We start from the raw sequence: 23,469 nt of genomic DNA on the forward strand, positions 1-23,469 counted from the left end.
ATACAATCAACTGATCATAGAACCCAGAAATAAAGCCAAATACAATAGACTGATCATAGATAAAACAAACAAAAACATAAAGTGGGGAAAAGACACCCTATTCAACAAATGGTGCTGGGATAATTGGCTAGCCACATGTAGGAGAATGAAACTGGATCCTCATTTCTCACCTTATACAAAAATCAACTCGAGATTGATCAAATACTTAAAATGAAGACCTGAAACTATAAAAATTCTAGAAGATAACATTGGAAAAAACCCTTCTGGACATTTGCTTAGACAAAGCTTCATGACTAAGAACCCAAAAACAAACAAAACAAAAGCAGGGATAAATAGTTGAGACTTAATTAAACTAAAAAGCTTCTGCATGGCAAGAAAAAAAATAATCAGCAGAGTAAACAGACAACTTACAGAGTGTAAGGAAATCTTCACAATCTATACTTTTGACAAAGGACTAATATCTACAAGGAACTCAAACAAATCAATGAGATAAAACTAAACAATCCTGTCAAAAAGTGGGCTAAGGACAATTCTGAAAAGAAGATATACACACGGCCAACAAGCTTATGAAAAAAGGCTCAACATCACTAATTATCAGGGAAATGCAAATCAAAACCACAACGTGATACGACTTTACTCCTATAAGAATGGCCATAATAAAAAAATAAAAAAATAATAGATATTGGCATGGGTGCGGTGAAAAGGGAACATTTTTACACTCTTGGTGGGAATGTAAACTAGTACAACCACTATGGAAAACTATGTGGAGATTCCTTAAAGAACTTAAAGTAGATCTACCATTTGATCCAGCAATCCCACTGGATTGCTGGGTATCTATCCAAAGAAAAAGAAATCATTTTATGGAAAAGATACTTGTACACACGTTTGTAGCTGCACAATTCACAATTGCACATATATGGAACCAGCACAAATGCCCATCAATCAATGAGTGGATAAAGAAAATGCGGTCTATATATACCATGGAATACTACTTAGCCATAAAAGGAATGAAATAATGGCATTTGCAGCAACCTGGATGGCATTGGAGACCATTATCCTAAGTGAAGTAACTCAGAAATAGAAAACCAAACATTGTCATGTTCTCATTCATAAGTGGGGGCTAAGCTATGAGGACACAAAGGCATAAGAATGACATAATGGGCTTTGGGAACTCAAGGGAAAGGGTGAGACAGCGGTGAGGGATGAAACACTACAACAAATAAATATCAATTAAAACCAAAAAGGATGAATCAAAGACAGAAATGTAAAACCTAAAACTATAAACATCCTAGAAGATAACAGAAAGTACCATTCTAGACATAGGTCCTGGCAAAAATTTTATGATGAAGATACCACAATCAATTGCAACAAAACCAAAAATTAACAAATTGGACCTAATTAAACTAAAGAGCTTCTGTACAGAAAAAGAAATGGTCAACAGAGTAAACAGAAAACCTACAGAATGGGGGGAAATATTTGCAAACTTCGTATCTGACAAAGTTCTAAAATCTGGAATCTATAAAGGATGTAAACAAATTAACAAGCAAAAAACAACCCCAATAAAAGTTGGGCAAAGAACGTAAAACGATGCATTTTGAAAGAAGACATACATACAGCCAACAAGCATATGAGAAGATGCTCAACATCACTAATCATTAGAAAAATGCAAATCAAAATCACCATGAGATACGATTGGAGATTTTTCAAAGAACTTAGAATTACTATTTGACCTAGCAATCCCATTATTGGGTATATACCCAAAGGAATATAAATTATTCTACCATAAAGACACATGCATGCATATATTCATTGCAGTACCAGTCACAATAGTAAAGACATTAAATCAATGAAAATGCCCATCAACAGTAGTCTGGATAAAGAAAATGGTGCATATACATGATGGAATACTACACATTTATAAAAAGAAATGAGATCACATCCTTTGCAGCCACGTGGATGGAGCTGGAGGCTATTAACTTAAGCAAACTATCACAGAAACAGAAAATCAAATATCGTATGTTGTTACTTATCAGTGGGAGCAAAACGTTGAGTACACGTGGGCACAAAGAAGGAAACAACAGATCCCAGGGCCAACTTGAGGGTGGAGGGTAGGAGAAGGGAAAGGACTGAAAAACTACTTATTGAGTGCTATGCTTATTACCTGGGTGACAAAATACTCTGTACTCCAAACCCCCATGACATGCAATTTATCTACATAAGAAACCTGCATATGTATCCCTGAACTAAAAGTTAATAAAATAAAATAAATTATAAAGTCCAGTAAAAGATAAGTAAGATACAGTTGATGGAAGAAAAAAATGTATAGAACTAAAACATGCAAGCACATACATTCACACACACAGAAAAATGAGTACAAGTAAAATTGTGAAAAATTAAAAAAGATTGGTGGATTTTATCAATGTCAAAATCCAGGTTTTGAAATTATTCTATAGTTTTGCACAGTTACCATTAAGGCAAACTGGGAAAATTGTACAAGCTATCTCATATTTCTTACAACCGCAAGTGAATCTGCAATTATTTCAATTAAAATGAACTTAGAAAAGTTCACTGGGACTTCTAGTTTCAGCTCTGGCATATACATATATTGGGAGTCATTCCTCTCATTTGTTTTTGACAACAAAAAAGCTGAAAAACTAAAAATCAATCACCAAAGAATTGAGGTCACAGAGCAAACCACCTCCCTGAAATCAGGAGAGACAGGCAAATACAAAGAGTCACAGTGCACATCTGCTTACTTGGAGTGGAACCTGCAGGAAATATGAACCAGTAGGAACACTTAAATGGCAAATTTGATGAATATGTGGGAATATCCAAGAAAAATTCCCTCGTGACTCTTACAAGGGTAGGAAATTAATCATTTTGAAATACACCTATAGTGTTCTTCATAACAAAGACTTGCTATCCAAGGAAAAACACCCTACCACAGCTTTGTTCCAGTGTAATAACAGTGGGCTACAATTGACAGAACTGTAAGACACAACTTCTATTTAAGTAGGCGTTCTTAGGGAAGCCCAAAAGCAAAGGAAGATACAGAAACAAAGACATTAGAGAAACTTGAAGTTGCTGGCAGATAAAGAAATATTAGGAAAATCCCACTCCTAGCCACACTGACATAAAATATTATGCTAAAGGTCTCTCTACCTCAGTTCCTGTTACCTGTGTTCAGGTTTCAAATAAAATTTTAAAACCTGCTATAAGGCAAGAAAAAAAGAGTCTAAAGAGAAAGTAAGCATCAGAACTAGACTGAAAAAAGACACAGAGTTTGGAATTACCAGATGGGAAATTTACATTAATTTTGATTAATATGTCAAGAGTTCTAATGGGAAAAGTAGACAACATGCAAGAACAGATGGATAATGTAAGCACAGAGATGGAAACTCTAAAAGAATCAATGAAAAATGCTAAAAATAAAACACTGTAACGTAAATGAAGAATGCCTTTGATAATCTCAGCAGCAGACTGGACAAAGCCAAGGAAAGGATCTGAGGTTGAAGATATGTCAGCAAATATTTCCTAAGTGAAAATGCAATGAGGAAATAGAATAAAAGCATAATAGAATGTATAAGAACTTTGGGAAAGTTTTAACAGGAATAACTTATGCAAATGCCAGAAGAGGAGGGAAGACAGAATAAAGTGGAATAAAAATTTGAAGTAATATGGCCAAAAGCTTTCCAAAACTAATGACAGACTTAAAGCCACAGAATCAGAAATCTCAGAAAAACCAAGCAGAATAAATACCCACAAATTCTACAAGTACACATATAATGTCCAATTTGAAGCAAACCAAATACACAGAGAAAATCTAGAAAGAAGACAGCAGTTCAAAATAAAACAAAACACCTAACTTATAAAGGAAAAAAGGTAAGAATTGCTTTGGACTTCTTATCAGAAACCATGCAAACAACAGAGTTGGATAAATATTTAGTGTTGGGAGAAAAAAAATATCTACCTATAAACTGTGTACTTTTCCGCTAAGACTGATAACAAAGCTGAGATGCCCTCTCTCACCACTTCTATTCAACATAGTACTGGATGTCCTAGCTAGTGCAATTAAGCTAGTACAATTATACAAGAAAACAAAATAAATCTATGCCAATTAGGAAAATAAAATAAAACTATTTTTGTTTACAGATGACATGATTGTTATTGACAACAAAACTCCTAGAACTAATAACTGATTACAAGATTGCAGGATACAAGGTTAGTAAGCAAAAGGAAATTGCTTTGCTCCACACCATCAACAAACAATGGGATTTTGAAATTTAAAAAAATAGCATTTACAATAGTACCCCACAATATAATATTTAAGTTTAAATCTAACAAAATATGTACAGTATTTATATGTGAATAACTACAACACTCTGATGAAAGAAATTCAAGATCTAAACAGAGAGATACTCCATACTCATGAACTGGAACACTCAATGTTGTTAAGACATCAATCCTTTCCAACTTGATCTAGATTTAATATAATTCCAATAAAAATATCAGCAAGCCAATTTAGATATCAACAAACTGATTCTATAGGCAAAAAATCTGGAATAGCCAACACAACACTAAAGAAGGAAAATGAAGCTGGAAGACTCACACTATTTGACTTCAAGGCTTCCTATAAAACTACGGCGATGAAGACAGTGTAGCACTGGCAAAAGAATAGACACATAGATGTTCTGAAATAGTCTCACACAGATAGAGTCAATTGACCTTTGAAAAAGCAACAATGACAATTCAATGGAGAATTGACAAGCTTTCAGCACAGACAGTGCTAGAAATATTGGAGGACACACCCATGTGCAAAAAAGAAAAAAAAGAAAATAATTTAGCCACAGACCTTACATTTTACACAAAAATGAACTCAATGTTAATCACAGACCTAAATGTAAAATGCAAAACTATAAAACTCCAAGGGATCGTACAAGAAAATAAAATAACCTTGGATATGGTGATAAGCTTTTAGATAAAATACCAAAAGCCAGTCAATGAAAGATAAATATGGTAAGTTGGATTTTATAAAGATAGTAGAGTTTTTTATTTAGGGGAGGCTTTGGGAGAGACAGATACCGTCGCTGGTAGAATATCAAGAAGTTAGTAATGATGATCAATGTTAGAGAAAGAAACAGGGAAACTCTTGATTCAGTGGTAGAAGGGCATCTTCATTTTCACTGAATTCCCTGTTGCACATTGGAAATAATTTCCATATGCATATATTAAATTAATATTTCTAAATCAGGAAACGAAACAAAACAGAGATTCTAGTACAGCGTAGAAACATGCGTTGGCATCACAGGCATGCAAAGAAAAGCTCTTAGTATTTGTATCAGCCATAAACTTCACATAAATCAGTAGAGTACTGTGATTGCTAAAAATTGGTGAAATAGGGATTTCCTTAATAGGAATATTACTTTTAAAAACCACACTTTCACTGTATATTAGATAAAGGGAGGATGGTTCTTGGCTCCTCTTTCTTAGGAGAGCTACGTTCAGTTTCAGGATTTTATATAATGAGAAAAAGAACATAAACATGTATTTAGCCTAGGAACTAGTGAATAAATTCAAATGCATTCTCCAACAGTTCTAGAGGTGGGTAGTGTTATCATTTTGATTTAGAAAATGTGAAAATTGTCACTGGCAAATTGAACGACCTGCTGAAAGTCACAATAGTAGCAGAGAATCTCAGCCCACATCTTCCTGCTATCAGGGCCTGAGGGTTTCTGTCCACTCTGCCATGTTGCCTCCAGAGGGATATCGACAAAGTGCGAGTTTTCAAGATGAACGTGCCAGAAATAGAGAGGACCTGGAAATCAGAGGAGGTAGTTGTGTGACAAAGGCACTCTTTTGAGTATTTCAAAGGCCATTTTGTGCTAGTTAAGCTACATGTGATCTGCATGTGTCAAAGGGACAGAAATGGGACAAGGATGTAGAAGCTGTAGGAAAGAAATGTAAACTCAGTACTTGACAAACACGTGCACATCTTTTCGGACTTCTCAAGCATTGCGTCTCTCATGAAACTTATCCTTATTCTCCTCTTGCAAGTAGGACTCGCTACTCCTTTTTGTCCTCCTCTTCTATTATATGAAAGAGCTTGTGCCAGATTGACATTGCTGCTTTTTAAAGTATTTGACAAAATTCACCATTGATGTTATCTGAGCCTGGAGTTTTCTTTGGGGAAAGGCTGTTTATTACAAAGTCTTTGGGTAGTGTTCCCTTTTCTCCCTGACATCCTGTAACTTAAATGCTACATTGTAAAATTAACAATACTGAAATCTGATAAGGGATAAGATAGAGAAGAAAAAGATTATATATACACACATTCATAAAAAATGAGGTAGAAATACTCATAAAAATAGTCTTTATTTCTGCAACTGGTCACATAGTCATAGTTAGTATTTATAGCTATCTTTTTCCACTGATCATTACATATTCCATTTTCCCTCTACAAGTGCCTCAGCTGGCTGTGGTTCTTAAGCTGGTGGGGTGACTCAGATTTTTATTCTAGAAGGATTTGGCTATTAGTAGTCCTACCTGAATTGGGTTGTTGTAGTTTTTCATTAGTGTTAAACACAGGGCATGGTAGTACTAACAGACAACCTAAGGTATCTGCTGTATTCTAGACATATTATTCCTTATCTCCATTGTGGAGAATCAGTCCAACATCCACTGTGTAACCAGTGCCAATCATCCAGCCAGTATAGTAACTCCATATATTGCCTGTTGATTCAGACACATGAGGAGTATGAAGTGGCCAGATAGCAGTCTTGACTTCATTGTTATGTTTCCGTGTTTTACTCTCTATGTTCATGTCTTCATGTCTTAGTGTAGAGTAGTTGCTACTTCTTTCTCACTAGGTCCAATCAGCAGAATGTCATCCATGTAATAGACCAGTTTGATAACTTGTGGAACAAAGAGGTGATCAACATTCCCACAAACTAGATACTGACATAGGGCTGGAGGGTTGATATACCACTGAGGTAGGATAGTGAATGTGTATTACTGGACTTGCCTGTTGAAAGCAAACTGCTTCTGGTGGTTTTTATTAACAGGGGTAGAAAAAAGCATTGACAAGATCAATAACTGCATGCCAGGTGCCAGAGGATGTGTTAATTTGCACAAGCAATGAAACCACATCTGGTAAAGTGGTTTCAATTGGGGTTATTACTTGGTTAAGTTTACAGTAATGTACTTTAATTTTCCAAGATCCATTTTTCTTCTACACAGGCCAGATGAGTGAGTTGAATGTGCCACCTCTGCATCCTTCAAGTCCTTGACGGTGGCACTAATCTCTGAAATCCCATCAGGAATGCAGTATTGCTGTTTCATTACTGTTTTCCTAGGTGGAGGCAGTTCTAATGGCTTCTGCTTGGCCTTACTTACCATAAGAGACCTCACTGCATAGGTCATGGAGTCGAAATGGGGACTGCTAGTTGCTGAACATGTCTATTCTAATCACACGTTCTGAAATTCAGGAAATAACCACAGGATGGGCTCAAAGGCCCACAAGGCCCACTGTGAGATGAACCTGAGCTAAAACTTCATTAATCACCTGACCTCCACAAGTCCCTACTCTAACTGGTGGACCACAGTAATGTTTTTGCTCTCTTGAAATCAGCATCAGTTGGGAGCCAGTGTCCACTATTCTTCCCTAAACTATGGTTATTTCTTTTTCCCCAGTGACGATGACCTTGGTAAAAGGCTGTAATCTATTTGCAAAAGACTGGGGAAATATTAACAGTATACATTTCTGGAAGTGTAGCAGAGTCCTTCCTCAAGAGACCCAGCCTCCCGTTCATTAAAGGGGTCCTGGGTCGGTAAACTGGCACAATTCTGGGAATTGATAAAGGGGTCATGACTCTGTGTTTTTGTGATTCAAGTTAGATTTTAGTTCACTTGACCTAGAACTCTCTTGCTTGTACGAATCACATAAGAATGTAATAGTCTGCTCATCTTTTCACTTCTAAGAACACCATGATCATTTAGCAAATGCCATAGGTCTCTGAGAGTCCGACTATTCTGATGATTGCTGTGATTTTGCTGTCCATTATGGCAACCACACCCACCTTGCCTTTGGTTATTAAGTGCCACCACTTGACCCCTGCTACCCTGGTATCCAATTAATTTCATTGCATCTGGGTTTCCCAATTCTATGGCACTAGTTTCCACTGTAATTTCTACCCTACAGGCAAGAAAATCCACAGAGCTCTTTGAAGATGCTAGAGTTCCCCTTATAAATTTATTTCACAATCTGGGTGAAAAGTATGTCCTCTGGACCCTCTCAGCATGGGTGAGCAGGTCTTAAATAATAAATCCGCCCTAACATTTCAATCTCTTAAGCCTTTAAATTCTTTCTTCTACAGTACACCAGGGCAAGTCTGCCTTTTTTGCTTTATTTAATGCAAGCCAGCTTTTGGTCCATGTTTTGGTCAACCAACGAAACAAATGGTTAGAGCTACAAAATGAAGTTCAAAATCTCTGCTTAGTGGGAACATGTTTGTAAATTTGGCCTGATCCAAGTTAATTTCTACCGTTTTCCCACATCTCTGCATTCATTTCTATATATATTCCCTGTTACTGTTGGCATAAATTGGAAAAATCAAGTAGTTCTTTTGAAGTGTAGTACACCTTCTCGTGGGCACACTCTGCACCTCTCTTTTAGGACTTGAGTCTAGTCCTAAAATCTAGTCTTTTAGGACTGGACTAAAGTCTGGAACCAAAGATGAATGCAAGAAGAGGGGTCCTGGGAGACTCAGAATTATCTTGTAAGGCACCTATCTCAGGGGAGCCATAACAGGTTTCTCAGGCAATGTAGGGTTTGTCTCCTCAGACAGGGGTTGAGTGACTGCTTCTACTGGCAAAAAAGGCTTGTCAGAATTTAGGGACCTAATGTTAAGAATTCAAAATGACTGTACTAATGTATAATACCATCATCAGCAGTATGTCTTATTTCAGCTCTCAGGGTCCCATTTATTTGCAGTTAATACTGTCATTTTAATAGCACCTACCTTGAGAAGTTGATAAATTTGCATTATAATTCAGCCACTCACCAGATGAGATACTAGGTGTGGTTTTCAGCAATCTCAGCTCTGCGGCTTCAGGAAATAGGGTCTCTTTCAGGGAAGACATAGAAACCTCCAGGTCATTTATACAGTGCTAGATCTGGAAATTAGAATCTCTGAGCTCATCCTTGTCTTTTCCCACTTTGTTCAGTGCAATTAGAAGCTATCAGTCAATCTCATTATACTTGTCAGTTTGACAAAAAAAAATGTCCTAAGGTATCAAATATAGTCACCTGGAATTTTGCCTCTTACAAGTATTCAATTAGGAGTGTCTAGTGGTGATATTTTGTGTATTTCTGTTGCCACATCACACTATGTACTGTTAGTGTTCTCCTTACTACTGAAAACAGAATCATGAGCACCTTTATATCTAATCAAATCAGAGGACTAACTCCAGAAACTCCAGAATCAACTCAGAAAACTCATCTTTGAGATTCTTTCTCTCCTCCAATTTTTAAATAGATTTAGGTTGTTGTTGTTATTGAGTAGTGAGTTCCTCGTATATTTTGGATATTAGCCCTTAGCCAAAGTATGTTTTGAAAATACTTTTTCCCTCAATCCATGGGTTGTTTCTTCACTCTACTGATTGTTTTCTTTACTATGCAGAAGCTTTTTGGTTTCATGTAATCCCATTTGTTTATTTTTCCTTTTATTGCTTGTGCTTTTAGGATTGTATCGAAGAAATCTCTCTGTCCAGACCAATGTCATGGAGCTTTTCCCAGGTTTACTTTACTTTAGCTTTAGGTCTCATGTTTAAGTCTTTAATTAATTTTGAATTAATTCTTGTATAAGAGCTGAGATAAGGATCTATTTTCTTTCTTCCGTATGTGGATCTTCAGTTTCAGCCAGTAACAGACTGTTTTGATTACTGTAGTTTTGTAATATATTTTGAAATTCAATAGTGTGATGCATATAACTTTACTCTTTTTGGTTAAGATTGTTTGGCTATTTACAATCTTCACAGTTACATATATATTTCAGGATTATTTTTTCTGTTTCTGTGAAAAATGACATGGGAATTTTGTTAGAGATTACATTGAATCTATAGATTGCTTTGGATAGTATGGATATTTTAACAATATTAATTCTTCCAATCCATGAACATGATATATATTTCCATTTACTTGTGTCATCTTTAATTTCTTTCATCAATGTTTCATAGCTTTCAGTATGCAGATATTTCAATTTCTTGATTAAATTTACTTCTAAGTATTTTTTGATTTTATTGTAAATGGGATTTTTTTTCTTAATTTCTTTTTGAGACAGTTTGTTGTTAGTGTATAGAAACACTGCAGATTTTTGTGTATTGATTTTGTATCCTGCAACTTTACTAAATTTATGAGTTCTAACAGTTTTTGGTGGCATTTTCAGGATGTCTACACTCATATGTTCATTTCAGCATTATTTACAATAGCCAAGATATGGAAACAACCTAACTGGATTAAAGTGGATGAATGGATTAAAAAATCAGTGGATGAATAAATTTTGAAAAATATGGTAGAGATACACAATGGAATATATCATCCAGTTTTAAAAAGCCAGAAATTCTGTCATTTGCAACAACATCTTGTATCCTGCAAATGAGGATCCTGCAAATGAGCATACAAAATGAGGTCATTATGTTAAGCATAATAAGCCAGGCACAGAGAGACAAACACCATGTGATTTCATTTGCATGTGGAATCTAAAAGATATGAACTCAGAAGTAGAGAGTAGAATGGTGATTGGCAGAGGCTGAGTGTGTTGGGGGGACAGCGTGGGGAAGGATGGATGGGGAAAGGAAAGACGTTGGTTAACAGATCCAAAGTTACAGTCAGATAGGAGGAATAGTTCTAGTGTTTGATTGCACAGTACGGTGACTATAGTTAATAATAATATATTGCGCATTTCAAAATAGTGAAAAGAGAGGATTTTAAATGTTCTCACCACAAGAAATGATAAATATTTGAGGTGATGGACATGCTAATTACTTTGATTTGATCATTCTACCATATACATGTTATCAAAATATCACTTTATAAATATAAACAATCATTATTTGTCAACTGAAAATAAAATAAAACAACAAAAAAACAATGTTCCTTTGGTTCCTTTAAAGACTTAGGTAAGAGTTGATGCTCCAGTCTTTAGTCTGAATTCCACAGGGCAGCAGGCTGGAATTTAGGCAGAGTTTCTACATTCCAGTCTTCAGGAGAGTTCCCTCTCCTTCACTAAACCTCAGTCTTTGTGCTGAAAGCCTTCAACTAATTGGGTGAGACTTACCCACATAATGGAGGATAATTTGCTTTACTCAATTTTACTCAAAGTCTAGTGATTAAAATATTAATCATATATAAAAGTATCTTCACAGCAATATCTAGACTGGTGTTTGACCAAACAATTGAGCACCATAACGTAGGCAAGTTAACACATAAAATCAATCACAGACAGGAAGACAGGAAACTAAATCTTTTTTGTCTTTCTACTTCCAGAGCCTTGAAAGTGTCTAGAAAATAGTAGGTATGAAATAAATATTTATTTATTAATTAGTAAATAGTCCATTGCCTGCCAATTTAATGATAGCTTTTCAAGGCAATGAGTTTCCTGTTTCTGTTTCTAGAGATGGGGACAAATATTGAGTGATTGTGAGATGAGAAGTTAAGAATACCTGCTTAGAGAAAGTTTATGATTACTGGAAATTCTAGAGTGTGAAGAATTTTATTCTTTGTGGAATATGATAGGATATTTTTTACTTCGTTCCATATGTGCCAAAAGCTTAAAAATCTTCATTAGAAAGGACTATGAAGCAGGATGAGCTATGAAGCAAATTTAGAAACCAAAATTAATGACAAGTTGCTCACAAACCCCTCACCTGTCTAACGTCTTTTCTAAGCGATCACATGTTCTCCGTGGGAGCATATGCATGGGGTGTATGTCTTTTTCTCTCTGTGTACTTTATTTGGTGTCTTTTTCGCTCCCCGTACTTTATTTGAAAACCTGTCTGGAAGGGATATTGGAATAGCAATGAGGAAGGAGCTGCCAGGTTTGGTGATTCATTTCTATATAGCCTGAGGCCATTTTTATTCCCAGGAGCCCACACAGAAATCATCATCTATGGCTGTTTCCTCATCTCTGTGCATCCCTGCCTCCAGGAAACAGAGTCAGGGAGGACTCAGTGAAATCTTAGGGACATGTAAGAGTATAAGGAATGCAGAGGGTCTCCTCCCCACCTGCAAATATCTCCCCTCCCCTCAAAGAAAACTATTTTGAGAAAACAGTCAGGTATTATAGGGTTTGTGAAAACTTATAATCCTGAAACCTTTTATAGCCAAGGTTCCCCAATAAATACTGAAAGACATTGGCAAGGCAGCTTGTGGTTATACAGCTGGAAGATGGAGAGAACTGTAAACACACAGACTAAAGAGAAAACTTCCTTGGCTGGCCTGAGGGGAGGGAAGAATTATCTCATCTGCTTGTTCTGGGGAACAATGCATTGGCTACCATCTGGAAGTTGAACTGGTGAGATCTGACAACGCATTACCAGGAACAGGAAGACACGATGGTAGGCAGAACTCTTACCCTCTGGAATCATGCTTTCCAAACAGAAGAGGCACCTACTTTTAAGTGAAAAGTGCCCCTCCCACCTAAGTTCTTGATCATTAGATGAACTATAAGGAACATCCACGCATTGACAGCTTACGTCCCTGCATTTTAATTTGAGTTCTAACAAGGAATCACTGTGAACCATGGCCAGGTGGGAAGAACATGGGAAATGGGTTCTGACTCTCAGATCCTAGAGAAGTTGGAGATCTTCTACCCCTCAGCTTTCTCAGTTCCAAAGTGAGCAGGTGAGACTGGATGAGTTGTAGAGCCCCACGGAGTTGAGCTCATCTATGTGTGTGACTTGCCATCTGGAAGAATCAGGTAAGGACTAAGAAGGAGCCAGACCTCAGGATGCTGAGCATTGTGTGTCTGTCCCACAGGATCCCCTCCCCTCCCCTCTCTAATCTTCTCCCCTAGAAGGGCAGACCCTAGAGTATCCCCAATAATTCCTGCTGGTGTCCATGCCTGTGTATGATTGATAGGTGTCACCTGTGACTTGCCTGTAACCAAGAGAAAATGGCAAACTGGAGCTGGAGGCTCCCTTTTGCTGGCTTTGGAGAAGCAAGCAGCCACATAGTGAGAGGGCCCGGGGAGGCCACATGGCAGGGAACTCTAGGAGCTGAGAGTGGACACTGACTGACATCCAGCAAGAAAACAGGACCTCGGTCCTACAACTGCTGGAATATAACTCAGCCAACAACCTCAAGGTAGTGAATATTTCCCCAGTTGAGACTTTGATGAGAGGCCAGCCCTGGATTGCAGCATGATGAGACCCCAAAGGAGAGGACGCAGCTAATCTGTACCCAGGCTTGTGAGTTACAGAAACTGTGACATGACAAATGTTTTGTGACTTAACAAACTTTTCCCTAAGTTGCTAACATTGTGTTTATTTATTATGCAGCAAAAAGTTCTAATACATCTGCCTTTCTCTGTGCCTTGTTTGGAACGGGTTCCCTTCCCTCTGACTTCCAGAGGAACCCAACTTCCGTTGGGTTCAGTCAGTGGAAGCACTAGGAGATCAGAGGATGAGAAGTGAAGGAAGTTTGGGAATTCAAACTCCTTTCCGTCTGTACAAGCAGCCCTCTCCATATGGCCGCCCTCTTTGGAGTTAGGAAACTGTTTTCTTCCTTTGCTCTGCCAGGCTCTCCTGGCTGTTGCTACTGCCCCGAGAATACCTGACCATTCCTTGTGCTTTATCTGTACCTTCACCACACTTTTTGCAAAGATTCCCTTTATTAACCTTTCCACAAATAACCCAGATAGATGAGTCACCTGCTTCCTGATGGGTCCTGACCAACACAAGGCTTCAAGGAGACATATCACATGAGCTCCTTTCCTGCCCCCAACAGATGGAAAGAGGAAAATGAAATTAAATATCCACCACAGGCAGACTTTGTGCGCATAGATTGGTGGATAATTATTAAATTACTTTTTGCACAACCTTGAAAAAAATTGACTTGGGATTTGAAACGTAGATGCCGATGCCTTCTATTAATAGAGGTCAAATTTGGCCATTCCTGCAAGAAAATTAATGAGATACAAATTTCTAAATTAAGACCACATTTTTATGTGTATAGTAAAAACTGAGCACAGAAGAGGAAAAGGGCTTTATGGACTCTGTTGATTTGGGATGAAATAAGCTCATTCCATGCTTGCTGCTGTGGTGGAGTGTCTCACATTGTATGATCTTTGTCACAGACGTCACTTATTGGGCATCGAACATGCACACGTTGTGTGGTACTCAGTGCCTGCCCTGTACTCACTGAGCCTTGCAGAAAGGAGGTGGTTGAGCTCCTTTGTCCAAATTCACCAACAGACTGGTTGGCAGACCTCTGTTTAAACCTAGCTGGCTGGCTCCCACTTTGTGTTCAGTACCAATGAACCAATTCACATTATTACACAGTTCGCCCAAAGAAAGGGAGGGTTTAGATTAGGCCTTGGATTGTGAAATGGGAGACTATTATTTATTCATAAAGGCAGTGATTTCAATCTCAGTGAAAGCTACTTGAAACAGATAATGTGCCTTTTATATAGACACGTAAATAGGTCCCTGTTCAGGAATATACCATCATTCTTTCCTGTTGTCTGTGATAAGCTGAGATGTATTTTCAGGCCTGACATGTGCTGTAAGAAGCATGCATTAGCACACTTTGTGTCTTTTTATCATGGTGCCTATTGACTCAAGGAGAAAATGTTGCCTATTAAGTTTTACATTAACTAGAAACCCAATCACTCATTAAGAAATGATTAACTTAATCCCAGCACTTTTGGAGGCTGAGGCGGGCAGATCACGAGGTGAGGAGCTTGAGACCAGCCTGACCAACATGGTGAAACCCTGTCTCTACTAAAAATACAAAAAGTAGCCTGGCATGGTGATGTGGACCTGTAATCCTAGCTAATTGGGAGGCTGAGGCAGGAGAATAGCTTGAACCTGGGAGGTGGAGGTTGCAGTGAATCGAGATTGCGCCACTGCACTCCAGTTTGGGCAACACAGTGAGACTCCATCTCAGGAAAAAAAAAAAAAAAAAGATTAAATTTGACATTGCCTCCAATGGCAGAGGGTGCACTGCTGTTGCTGTTCTTGCTACTGTTTTTATTTTTCGTAATTGTTCATTTAAAAACAACTTATGAGACAAAGCCTTTGGCTTCTGTTATGTGGAGGCTGAGACAGATGCAGCCCATGGCAACATCTCACCACAAACACACAAATTTTAGGACATGGGCTTATCTGTGGTAGTCAACAGTTTATCCCGGAGTCATTCTCAAACCACGAGAGGATGTGAAAGGAGTAGATATGTTGTCTGTCCTCCATTATGCTCCTCCCCCGCCTCAAGTGTCCCCAAGCGATTAGACTCAATGACATGGGTGTCATTTTTTTGGGATGAGCTGTCATTCTTACATGAGCATCTGTCCCAACACGTAACAAATAGCTTGTGTGGCTCAGTTTTCTGGGATGTGGGTAGCTGACACAAGGCTTCCAGAGGGCCTGGGCCAGGATATTTAGGCACCAGATGTTTTCCCAGAACTCTGGGGACAAGGACCACAAGTATGGGCTTCCCTGCAGTGCAGCTGGAGGTAGGAGGTAGGCTAGTCTAGGTTAACTTACCACAGATCAATCCATTAAATGGAAAATTCATCATGTTTCCTGACTCTACCAATGTCCTACAAAGCTTTTTTCACTCAACCGTTTATGACGATAACAGGAACTCACGTTAGAAGTGTTGGTAAAGATCAGTAGGCTATGGATGTTAGGGCACAGAGTGTGTAGGCATAGGCATTTCTCCCTTAAATCCAATTTTCACATCTCTGTCCTAACCTCTGGCCCTGCTTCCCCTCTCTGTTTCTCAGTTCTCTCTCAGTTTTCCCTCTTTCTGTCCTTTATCTGCCTAATTCCCTGTTTGACCCTAGGAATCTCCTTTTCCTGTGTGACCCATTAATCCCCAAGGACGGTAATATAGGCATCCTGATCCCTCGTAGGTCTCCTTCTTATAAATCTACTTTAGAAAAATATGTGATTCAGCCTCTGTGCTAACATCCATCCCTGAATCTGAGGATAATTAAAAAAGAGCCTCCTTGTTATCTTGTAAATCACACTTGGAAAAGGATTATTTGATCTATGATCTTGCTAAAATCATGAATGACAAGCAGATGTACCAATGGAGCAGTCATTATCAGAAAAAATATCTATATCAATTGTGAAGAAATACTGTATAATTATTTTTCTTGTTAAAAATCGATTAAATAGGGTGCTTTGGGCTCTAAGGAAGAGAAACATGATTCATATTGGATTGAGCAATAAGGGATTTCATTGGTTCACAGCACAGGAAGTGGCATGGTCGGTTGGAATTCATGTACAATTTCATCAAGGGACCTCTCTTGGCTCTTCTCAGTCTGGATTCTTCCCCTTTGTTTTCAGATGGCTGCAGCAACAGCCAGGGTCCCCAGCTTTCCAATATATTCAGAGCAACAGCCAGGGTCCCCAGCTTTCCAATATATTCAGAGTTCCATCTTAATAGTAAGAGACTTTCCATCCTGCAGGTGGACACAACCTACATTACCTGTTCCCTGGGGCTGTCCATCTTCCTGTCTCAGTGCATTCAAGGTTGGGATTTTAGATACAAAGACACTTTTCATTGGGCTCTGCTGTTCCATTCAGACCCATGCCTCTCCACACCCTCTCTCTGTGCTCTGTTCCTCACACACCCCATGCCCACCAGCACCCTTTACTCAAGTCCTACTGTGTCCTAAATTCCCAAGGGCTTCTACTCATCACTGTAAGCAACACAAAACAAACACAGCAAACAATCCTAGCACCAAGCTGATTTGGATGCTTTAAAGTATAGGTACCTCACCCAATAATTTGCTGCCACACTTATTCTTATTCTAGTGGCTTTTACTATTTATATTCGGTACTATGCATTGAGCATGTATTACATTAAATTGTAGCACTTTTGTATCCTAAAGTGTGTGTGTGTGTGTGTGTGTGTGTGTGTGTATTCTGTAGGGTTTTCTATGTACAAGATCATGTAATCTATAAGTAGAGATAGATTTGCTTCTTCCATTCTATCTTGATGCATTTTATTCCTATGATTTTCTTTCCCAATTGCCCTGGTTAGCCCTCCAGTACATTGTGAGGTGGACATGGCGAGAGGGGACATCTACGACTTGTTCCCATTTTTAGATTTAGGTTTTTCATAGAGTCTCTTTTTCAAGATGAGGAAGTTACTTTCAGTTCTTACTATTGCATCTTTTGAATCTCAACGAGATTGTGTTAAATCATTTTTATGTATCTATTGGGATGAATATATGGATTATGTCCTTATTCTATTCTTATTATTTCTTAAATTGACTTTTCAGATGTCATACCAAACTCGCATTTCTGAAGAAACTGCACTTCATTATCATCTTTTTATATATTTCTGGATTCATTTTGCTACTATTTTGTTGAGGTTCTTTGCATTTATATTCATGAGACATTGGTCTGTAGCTTCCATTTCTTATGATGTCTTTGTTTTGTTTTCATATTAGAGTAATACTGGTCTCATATAATGAGATGGAACGAGCCCTCTTATTTTGGAAAGAGTTTGTGAAAGATGGGGATTAATTCATCTTTGAGTGGTGAAATTCACCAGTGAAGCCATCTAGACATGATCTTTTCTTTGTGGGGTATTTTAAATTACTTATTCTGTATCTGTTGTAAATTTATTTCATTTTCTCTTTTTTCTTGAGTCAGTTTTATAAGGTTCTTGAGTCAGTTTTGTAAGTTAACTCTTTCTAAGAATTTGTTCATTTTATAGGCTACCTTTTTTTTTTTTTTGCCAGAGACTTCTTCATACTACTACTTCCTTATAATCTCTGTTTCTCTAAAATTTTATTTATTTAACTAAAATATTTTAGAGACAGAGTTTTTGCTGTGTTTCCCAGGCTGGCTTTGATGTCCTGGGCTTAAGTGATCTTTGTACCTCAGCCTCCTGTGTAGCTGGGTCTACAGGTACCTGCCACTTAGCCTAATCTCTGTTTTTGCTTTTTAAAGAAATGTCTGTAAAGTTGGTAAGGATGTCCTCTCTTTTATTCTTAATGTTATTATTTTGAGTCTGTCTTCTTTATTCTTGATCAGTCTTGCTAAAGAATGGTTAGCTTTGATCTTTTCAACGGTGCAGTTGTTGATAGTGTCGATTTTCTCTACTGTTTTTATGCTCTCTGTTTCATTTAAACCCAATCACATATTTATTATTTCCCTCCTATGCTTGCTTTGGGTTTAGTTTGTTCTTCTTTTTATGGTTTCCTAAGGTTGAAAGTTAACCTGTTGATTTTACCTCTTTCTTACTTTAAAATTTCTTATTATGTACATTTAAGGCATACAACATGAGGTTTTGACATAATATAGTAAAAATGATTGCTACAAACAAGCAAATGAACATATCCATCACAAACACAAGGTTACCTCTTTTTGGTCTATGTGGGCGTGTAGTAAGAGCACCTAAAATGTACTTTCTTAGCAAATTTCCATTTTCAGTACAATATTATTGACTACAGTTCTCATGTTGTACATCAGATTTCTAGGCTTATTCATCCTGGAGAAACACAGCTTTATACACTTTGATTTACATCTTTCCATTTTCTTGTGCTCCCATAACCACCATTCTACTCTGTTTCTATGTATTTGACTCTTACTTTTTTAATATGCATTTACAGTTATAAAATTCTCTCTTAGCTGCATTTTATAAGTTTTGGTAAATTTTTCTTTCATTGGCCATCCATTTCGAAGTATTGTCCAATTTTACTTCTGATTTATTGTTCAATTTGTTGGTTATTTAAGAGTATGTTATTACTTGCCACATGTTTGTGAATTTACCAAATATTCTCCTGTTATTGATTTCTGATTAATTCCTTGTGGCAGGAAAACATATTTGTATAATTACAGTTCTTTTAAATTTATTGAGGCTTTTATGTAGACTAGCATATGGTTTATGCTGGAGAATATCTCATATGTTCTTGAAGACAATATATATCTTGCTGCTCTTGGGTGGAATGTTCTATCAATGTTTGCCAGCTCCATTTATTTTTTAATGTTGTTCAGGTCCTCTATGGTGTTGTCTTTCTTTGCTGATCTTATGTTTAGTTATTATAGCTATTATTGAAAGTGGATTACTGGAGTCTCCATCTGTTGTTAAATTGTCCATGCCGTTCTTCAATTCTGTCAGGTTTTTCTCTCTTGTATTTTGGGATTGTACTATTTGTTAAGTGCACATATATTTGTAATTGTTAGATCTTCAGTCAATCAATCTTGACTGATTTTTTTTTGACAATTGTTATTTAGTTTTTATTTCATAATCATAAACTTAACTCTGCAATCCAGCTAGGCATGGGAGGGAACAAGGAAAACATGGAACCCGAAGGGAACTACAGTGAGAGCACAAAGATTCTAGGATACTGCGAGCAAATGGGGTGGAGGAGTGCTCTCCTGAGCTCCTGAAGGAATGATCTGTGGTGAAGATAAAACACAAGTCAAACTTATTCAAGTTGTCCACAGTCAGCAATGGTGATCTCCTTGCTGGTCTTGCCATTCCTGGACCCAAAGCACTCCATAGCCTCCACAATCTTCATACCTTCTTTCATCGTGCCGAAGACCACATGTTTGCCATCCAACCACTCACTCTTGGCAGTACAGTTGGAAAAATGGGAACCATTTGTGTTGGGTCCAGCATTTGCCATGGACAAGATGCCAGGACCTGTGTGCTTTAGAATGAGGTTCTTATCAAATTTCTCCCCGTAGACGGACTTGCCACCAGTGCCATTATGGCACGTGAAGTCTCCACTCTGACACAAACCCTGGGATTATTCTGTGAAAGCAGGAACCCTTATAACCAAATCCTTTCTCTCCAGTGCTCACAGCACGAAAATTTTCTGCTGTCTTTGGAAGTTTGTCTGCAAACAGCTCGAAGGAGACATGGCCCGAGGGCTTGCTGTCAACAGCAATGTCGAAGAACATGGTGGGGTTGACCATGGCTGATAGTACAGGGCTACTGGCAGCGGCGGCATCTAAAAAGTCTTTAGTAACATTTTTGTTGAAGTCTATTTTGCCTGTTGTTATTATAGACATTTCAACTTTCTTTGCTTATTGTTGGCATGTTACGTTACGTCTCATGCTTTTACTTTCAATCTGTTTATTTCTGTTAATCTAAAGTGTGTCTCTTGTAGAAAAAATATGCATAGACATTGCTTTCATTTTTTATGCATTGTGTAAAACTGTTTTTTAATTAGGGTGTTTCATTAATTTGCATTTGATGTCATTACTGATAAGGTAAAATTTACTTTTGTCATTTTGCTATGTGTTTTTTATGTGTCTTATTTCTTTGTTTTTCCATTGCTGCCTTACTGACTTCTTTTGTCTTAAGTAAAAATTTTCTAGTGTAGCATTTCAATTTCCTTTTTGTTTCCTTTATTATGAGTTTTGAGTTAGTCTTAATGGTCACCCTGGATATTACAATTAACATCTTAATTTATAGCAAACTAACCTGAATTAATACTAACTTAATTCACTCGTGTATGGACACTTTGCTCCTGAATGATTCCATTTCTTCTCTACTACTTAGTGCTATTATTGTTCTACAATTACATCTTTATGCAGTCTAAATTAATCAACACAGCATTCTAATAACTGCTTCACACTGCTGTCTTTTATATCAAACAGGAGAAGAATTACAGAAAAATACATTTACTTCTTTTCTTCTGACATGCATGACTTTTATTTCTTTCTCTTGTCCAATTGCTCTGGCTAGAACTTCCAGTATATGTTGAATGGAAGTGGCAAGAGTTAACATCTTTGTCTTGTTCCTGGCCTTAGAAGAAAAGCTGCTGGATTTTCACTGTAGAGTAGGATGTTAGATGTGGCTTGTGATATATGACCTTTATTGTGTTGAAGTATATTCTTTCTGTACCTAATTTTTTGAATGCTTTTTTTTTTTAATCCAGGAAGGATGTTGAATTTCATCAAAAAATTTTTCTGTATCTTAGATGATCATATAATTTTTTTTGAGACAGAGTTTTTTTTTTAACATTCTTTTAATTTGATATATCGCATTTATTCATTTGCTTATGGTAAACTATCCTTGCATCCCAATGATAAATCCTACCTGATCATGATGTATGATCCTTTTAATGTGTTGTTGAACTTGGTTTGCTAGTATTTTGTTGAGGATTTTCTGCATTTTGAATCTCACTTTTGGGTGTTTATCCAAACAAAATAAAATCAGGATCTCAAAGAGATGTCTGCACTCCCCAGTTCATTGAAGCACTATTCACAATAGCCCAGATAGGGAAACAGCCTAAGCATCAGTTGATGGATGAATTGATAAAGCACATGTGATGTGTATGGAATATACATTCTATTCAGCCTTAATAAGGAAAGAAATTCTGCCATTTGTGACAACACAGATAAACATGGAGGATATTATGCTAACTAAAACAAAGCAGACACAGAAAGACAGATACTTCATGATCTCACTTCTACGTGAAAAAGTCGAACTCATGGTAATAGAATAGAATGGTGTTGTCAGGGCCTGGGGGTGGTAGAAATGGGGAGATGTTGGTCAAAGGGCATAAACTTGTAGTTATAAGATGAATAAGTTCTGGAGGCATAATGTACAACTGGGTGACTATAGTTAATAATAATGTATTGTCTACTTGAAATTTGCTGAGAGTAGATTCTCACTACACACTCAGAAGAGACAACTCTGTGAGGTGGTGGATGTGCTGATTAGCTTGATTGTGATAAGCAATTCACAATGTATACATCTATCAAAACATCACACTGTACACCTTGAATGTACACAATTTTTGGTTTTAAATCATACCTCAATAAAGCTGAAAAATACATTTATGCTGTTCTTTATATTTACACATAAAATGTAGGTATTTTGCTGGTGCTCTTGTGTCCTTTGTGGACATTTGAGTGACTTTATAGTATCCTTTCAAAGTAGCCTGAATTACTCCCTTTAGTATTTCTTTGTAGGGCTAGTGACAAATTGTGTTTTTGTGTATCTGCAGATGTCTTAATTTTTTTCCTGTTGTTTTGGAAAATATATTTTCTCAATGGAGAATTATTGATTTATAGTCTCATTTCCCCAGAACTTTGAATAAGGCATCCTGCTTCCCTGTAGCTGCCATGTCTTTTGATGATGAGACAGCTGTTAATCTTACTGAGGAAGCCTTGCCCATGAGGAGATCTCTTTTTTCTCTTTCAAGATTCTCTTGATGGTTTGATGTGTTAGGATATGGATCTCCTTGAATTTATGTTACTTGGAGTTATTGAGCTTTTTAGACACGTCCATTAATATTTGTCATTATATTAGAAAGATTCTGGCCACTATTCCTTGAAATATTTTTTCTGCACTCCTATCTATCCACCCCCCTGCTGGGATTCTGATTATGTGTATCACACCTGGTGGATGATGTTCCACAGGTCTCTGACACTCTGTCCCTTCTTCATTCTTTCTCTTTCTCTTCCTTAGATTGTATAATCTCATTTGATCTATCTTCAAGTTCACCAATTCTTTCTTCTCCAGCTCCATCTGTTGTTGAGGTCCTCTAATGATTATCTTATTTCAGTTATTGTACTTTCCAATTCCAGAATTTGTATTCAGTATTTCATTATAATATCCCTATTCATTGATAATCTCTATAATATCTCTCTTCATTAATAATCTCTATTTGATGAGCCTATTGTCATATTTTTATTCTATTGTTTACACATGGTTTCCTTCAGTTTCCTGACCATAGTTGTAATAGCTTATTTCAGTGCTTTTTTTGTTTTGTTTTGTTTTGTTTAGAAACCTCAGCATCCTAATAGAAAGTATCTGTTGACTGCTCTCCCCATTCCCATTGGTGGCCCATATTGTCCTGTTTCCTTGTATGTTTCATATAGTTTTGTTGAAAATGGGACATTTTAGATAGTGCAAGGTGGCAGCTTTGGAGATCAGATCCCTCTCTCTCCCACTCCAAAAAACAGTTTGTTGTTGCTGCTGTTCTCGTTTTGTTTCTATTAATGCTGTTTGTTTATTAAGTAACTTTCCTGCACTAATTCTGTGGAGTCTGAATTCTCTGTAGTGTGCAAGCAGCGAACTCTTTGCTCAGTTACCTTAGTGGTCAGGCAATAATTGAACAGAGGTGTCCTTAAATCCCTTGAACTGATAAGCCTTTGCCCCTCTGCGGAGGCACCCTGTGCGATTGCTGAGGCACACTGGCAACATGAAGACAGTCTGTAACGGCCTGTGCGGGTCCTCAAGGGTAGCTGCAGGTGAGAGCCCAGGGGTTG

The 23,469-nt window shown here is 37.4% G+C and overlaps 1 pseudogene; it reads right to left on the reverse strand.

Moving 5' to 3' along the window:
- Positions 1-19,462: 19,462 nt before the first annotated feature.
- Positions 19,463-20,256, reverse strand: LOC141408170 (peptidyl-prolyl cis-trans isomerase A pseudogene; annotated as a pseudogene).
- Positions 20,257-23,469: the final 3,213 nt, after the last annotated feature.

Source organism: Macaca fascicularis, chromosome 12 (genome assembly GCF_037993035.2).
Source record: "Macaca fascicularis isolate 582-1 chromosome 12, T2T-MFA8v1.1".
NCBI lineage: Eukaryota > Metazoa > Chordata > Mammalia > Primates > Cercopithecidae > Macaca > Macaca fascicularis.